We start from the raw sequence: 5,897 nt of genomic DNA on the forward strand, positions 1-5,897 counted from the left end.
GAGATGATGACGATGGCGGCTGCTCGGGGCCCTCCTGGTCGCGTGAGACGTCGAGGAGGTCGAGGGAGGCACTGCGGAGCTCGGGAGCGCGTCGGGGAGGAGAGGGGGTGGTGGTGGCCGCGGCGGACGGCGTCGGTGGCGACGGGGCTCCGCTCGGTGGAGGAGAGAGGGAGCCAGAGAAAGGGGGGAGAAGTGAGAGGGGGTCGGGGAGGCGCGTGGCGTCTCCGGGCGTCGAGGAGGGAGGCAACCAGGCAGGAGGTGGCCAGGGGGAAGCAGGAGGTGGCCGAGGCCTCTCGGGCGCGCGCCACGCCTCGCCTCTGTTCGTCCTCCTGGCAGAGGAGGAAGAGGACAAGGGGGAGGAGGTGGGCTGGGCCGGCCAGATGGAGCTGGGCCAGGTAAGTGGCGCCAGGTAAGTTTGGGCCGGGTGGGCTAACAGGTAAGCTGAGGTAAGTCTCTCTCTCTGCTTTTATTTACTGTTTTCTATTTTTGTTCTATTTTATTTAATTTATTTTTCCACTGTTTTGAATTTAAAATAATTCAAACAATGCCAAAAACTCCTCTGAATATTTTATATTGCTAGATGGACTTTTCCAAAAGCTTATAAAATATTTCAGGGGTATTTGAAATTATATTCTAATTATATGAATATAATTCAAATTCAAATAGCTAATGAATTAAATCCAAAGTCCCAAAAATAAATCCTTAAAAATGTTCAATATTTTGGTTGGGACCAGAACCCTTACCAAAAATTATCAAACATTTAAGAAGAGCATTTTGGAGCAATGAATGAGATTTCTAGGGTTTTTGCCCCTCTTTTATTTAAGTTTTTGAGGCTTCCAAAATTCCTCAGTTCAAATTTCAGAATTTAAACATGATGCACACACCAGGCAGCACCAGAAGCTAGGGATGTGACAATATCTTTTTATACTACTAGTACTAGAGGTGGAGTAGTGGTAGAGTAGTTTATATTTTCTCTGCGTACAGTACCAGTTAGTTGTGCTTCAAAACTGATCGGCACACCATTAAAAAAATAAAGGGACAATTGCATTTTTACCCCTAGTTGGTTCCTACCCACGGGTTTTACCCTTACTTTTCGAGCTTGCTCAGTTTTTCCCTTACTTTTTTAGTCGAGGTCCCTCGAATGCCCTTTGACCGTTTGACCAAAACTTTGAAAATTCATAACTAATTCATATGAACTCAAAAAAATGAAAATAAGATATCAAAATGTTTAGATAAACATTACCTTTATGTGCATCTCATTTGCATTCAGGACAAAAGCACTCTTTAAACTACCTCAGGTAATTAATGTTATTAACATTATTAAAAATAAAAAGGTATAAACAATATTTTTTTCATGAATAAAAATTACATACAAATGTAGGTGATTTTTTCTAAACATCCAAATATCTTATTTGCATTTTTTTGAGTTCGTATCATCTTGTTATGAATGTTGTAACGACTTTGACCATTATTTGGAAACTTCATAACAAATAGATAGGAACTCAGAAAAATGCAAATAAGATATCAGGATGTTTAGGAAACATCACCTACATTTGCTTGTAATTTTTATTCATGAAAAAAATATTGTTTATACCTTTTTATTTTTAATAATGTTAATAAAATTAATTACCTTAGGTAGTTTAAACGGTGCTTTTGTCCTGAATGCAAATGATATGCACATAAAGTTAATGTTTATCTGAACATTTTGATATCTTATTTGCATTTTTCTGAGTTCATATGAATTAGTTATGAATTTTCAAAGTTTTGGTCAAACGGTCAAAGGGCATTCGAGGGACCTCGACGGAAAAAGTAAGGGCAAAATTGAGCAAGCTCGAAAAGTAAGGGAAAAACCCATGGGTAGGAACCAACTAGGGGCAAAAATGTAATTGTCCCAAAAATAAAGGTCGATAACTAATGCGGCACCTCGGGCCAACGCGTCCAGATCGCATTTTGCACGGGAAATTACACACCATGTTTCGTTGACATGTGGTCCCGTTCCAACATATCAGTGAGACGACGACGAGTAGTAGGAGTATTTCCGAACTGACGTGTAGGCCGGGGCGCCTCTTCGTGAACCGTGGCAAACTCTCAACCGTCCACCGACTCTTCGCCTTTCCCTCTTGATTTGGAACTGCTGTCGCATGCTCTTCCTCTCCCTCCTCCATTTTCCTTCAGCCCTTCACCCTTTCTTCTGCCATTGTTCGATCGTCTTCTCCATGGAGGGAACAGGCCGTAAACGACCCCGTTATTCTTGCCCCGATCTGAAAGATGACGTGGTGGAGGAACTCATTGATCGGTGCGATGTCATCACCTCGGCTAGCATGGCAGGTTCGTTCAAGCCCATTATCGACTCAACTAATAACATCATTACAAAGAACCCAAGAGTTAAGGAGCGGTTTGATCTCCCCAATCTTCTTCGCTGTGACCCTGATGACTGGCGCCGGCATGACGGAGGCCTTGCCCTGTGCAAGTTGATGCCGCTTGATAATGATATGTATGATGTTAAGATGCCATCGCTTGAGGGCAAGGCTTGGGCGGGCGCAAATAGAGATTGGGTTGTTTACATTGGGTCCAACTGTGAGTGGGAACTTGTGAATGTGTACACTTGTGACCGGGTTCCACTTCCAAAAATCTCAGCAGACTGCCCAGAGGTTGTGCACACCGGTATTGTACGCACGTTCAAATACGATCATGGTGACTGTCTTCTACGGAAGATAGCAATTTTTCAACTTCCCAACCGCTCTTGGAATTACAACAACTATAAAGTTGTTGCTATCTTCGATAAGCTTATTGCCGTCCTTGGTGGTTTGACTCGATGGATATTGCTCAAATATCAGTTTCTGTACACGGATTAGTATTGTGATGCAATTCAATACCGGGGCCTTGTGTTTGCTGCCACCACTCGTGGCACTGTTTTTGCATGGGATCCTCATAGTTTCGGTACGTTTGTCTTCCACTGTAATTATAATTGTTTCATCCACATCCATGCGGGTTAGCAAGTTTCCCTTTACTAATTAACCTTCTTCTTGTGTTTCCAAGGTCCTGTGAACATCCCACCACCTATACTTGAAAAATTTTATAACCAAAGGGGAGATGACGATGGTGATGATCATGAGCATGAGGACGAGCAGCGCCTATATACTCTGTGGCGCCTGGCAACTAATTCTGATGGATCACCTCTTCTTGTGCGTATACAGCCCACTGATGATGTTACTGCTAAGGAAGCAGGTGTAGTCTCCCATGGTCGCACTCTACGGACCTATTCCAACACCCGTTGCATGGTATTCAGGATGGATACTAGTGTGCTAGCGCCAACTCCTTCTCCTTGGTACAGAATTGATAGTCTTGGAGAAAACTCGCTCTTCCTGGACAAAACTATCCGATGATGGTGAAAGGCGATCCAACTGCTGTTGACACAACGTTACTACCATTTATGAGAAGCAACTGTGTCTATACCTCAGACATTTGCGTGGTTCCCTACCTTGGTACTGATATAGTAGGCCGCTTCAGCCTGGATGATCAGTCTTGCATTGGTCTCCAGATCAACAATCGATGGCATGTCCCAGAGAATCACTTGTGGTTCAAAGCAAGCGTTTCCAACGCCGAGGAATGGTTGAGTTGAAGTTCATTTCATTGCTTGTTATTTGTTGTGTGGTGACAACTTTAGTATTTATAATGTATCCTCGTTGTCGATGTGGGTTGATGACCTATTGTATGTAATAAAATGATATGCCTGTGATAAACTTACTAAATTTATGAATGGCTTTCGAGTTGCTTCTCTGAGTGAGTGCTGCGACGAGGCAAAAAAATATTTCCCGAATACATAATTGTACGTGCATTGCAACAGGTTATCGGATGAGGCCAATCAACAATAGTAGTACACTATTTGTACTAGCTTCACATGCTTCACGCGTCGGGCGGGTGTTTTTACTGTAGCCATATGTTAATGTGTTCGATGTACGTAACCAGCACCTCGAATCCTTGATACTAGTACTATATAGTAGGAGTAAGTAGTAGGAGTAGTAGGGTGGCATGGGCCAGAACAAGCATTCACGTCCAGGAGTACGACACACGCCACCACCACGACATCCATCTGACACCATATTATTTCTTGGAGTCTGTGCTAGAGCAATCTCTTCAACCTCGTCGTTTCTCTAACTTCAGCCATTGCGCGGTGGGCTAGGTGGGGGTTTGCCGATAGTCGGTTTCCTTAACTGCGGTCCCACTTGTAAGGCTAACTCCAACGCATGACCCCAAACGGACCTCCGTTTTGCACGAATTCCAACGATAATTTTGACTAGAAAAGCAAGACCAAAGAAAACAAGAACCACAAGAATACATTTTTACTACTCCTGTAAGTTGGATTAGTGCCTTCTCGATGCATTCATTGTTGATCTGCGGAGGCTCGATCTTGCGTGCTTCTTTCTTCTTTGAGTGTAAAGAAGTAGACGTTGCTTCCTCGCATCTAGTCTCATGTCTAGCCTCTATTCTAGTAGGACTATCAACAAGTGCACTAATCTCATCTCTAGCCTTTGTGCTAGCTAAAAGTGATAGAACATCTTCTAAATTGCGCTCTATCAATATATGGATGTACTCTTCTTCCCAATACAAAAACTTGCATCCATTCTACTCCCTCCGTTGCACAATACATGCCTTCTATTTGTCAAAATATATATGTATCTAGACATGTTTTAGTATATAGGTACATCCATTTTTGGACAAATGGAAGTCAAGTATTTTCGAATGGAGGGAGTACACAATAAAAATTTCAAGTTAGCACAACTAGTCTAATCCGAGAGCACAACCAAAGTTTTGGTCGGGTTCTTCCTCCTTTTGCCGACACGTGGGACATCCAGCATCCAGGTCGTGTCATGAAAGAAAATAGAGTGGTCGTTGAAGCCACGAGATGTGCATCTTGGGTTAAACTATAAATAGAATCTTACTACTCTTGAGTAACTCCAAAAGCCACCGAAGATCTTTATTGGATTTGTTTTTCATCACCAGCACGTCGAGGTGAAAGATGTGCAGGTTCAGTGGGTCCTCTTGCGTTTTTACTAACATGTGGGGCCGCATGTGAGCAAACAGACGATGGGCTCCGCGTGTCCGCTGGCTGGCTGAGAAGAGAGATAGAGGAGGGTTGAGCACGGACTGTAGGAAATTTGTTCTACGTACCTCAATACAGGCTCGATATAGTGGGGTGGCATGCGCCATAACTAGCATTCACGTCTAGCAGTACGGCACACGCCACCCACATGAGTCCCATCAGACACCAATTTTCTTAGAGTCCGTGCTACAACCATCTCTTCTCCCTCCTATTTTCTCAGCTATCGTGCGGTGGGCGGGGTGGGGGTTTGCCGATAGTCGCACTACAAAAAAAGACACATCCGTGACATTTTGGGCCGAAAGAAAAAAAATTCTGTCATACATATGACACTTCTATGACAATAATTGTGACAAAACCCGGTATCATCATAGATGTGGTGGGCTCCTACTTCTATGACAAAAAATCATGACAGAAAATGGGCTTTTTGTCCTAGGCGGGCCGGAGATGCAGCTGCATGACATTCTTTGGGCCGTCCATGACGGAAAAAACCATGGTAGAAGCAAGGGCGAGGAAAATTTCGGGGAGTTCCCGGTTACGGTGGGAGGTCGGGGGCCGAGCGATGCACGTTTCTCCCGTACACGTACGCGCGTGTGTGCGAGGCGTTGGCTCTAACTGAACCCGAGCGAGGCGTTGGGCTCTAACTGAACCCGAGCGATTGCACTGCAGGCTGTGCGTTACTGAACCCGAGCGATCGATCGATGGCTGTTAACTGAACCCGATCGAGCGATTCCTTCGCTACTGCTGCTAACTGAAGCCGATCGATGCTGCCTCTGGATGAACAGTGAGTGTTGCG

Source organism: Triticum aestivum, chromosome 2A, assembly GCF_018294505.1.
Source record: "Triticum aestivum cultivar Chinese Spring chromosome 2A, IWGSC CS RefSeq v2.1, whole genome shotgun sequence".
Lineage (NCBI taxonomy): Eukaryota > Viridiplantae > Streptophyta > Magnoliopsida > Poales > Poaceae > Triticum > Triticum aestivum.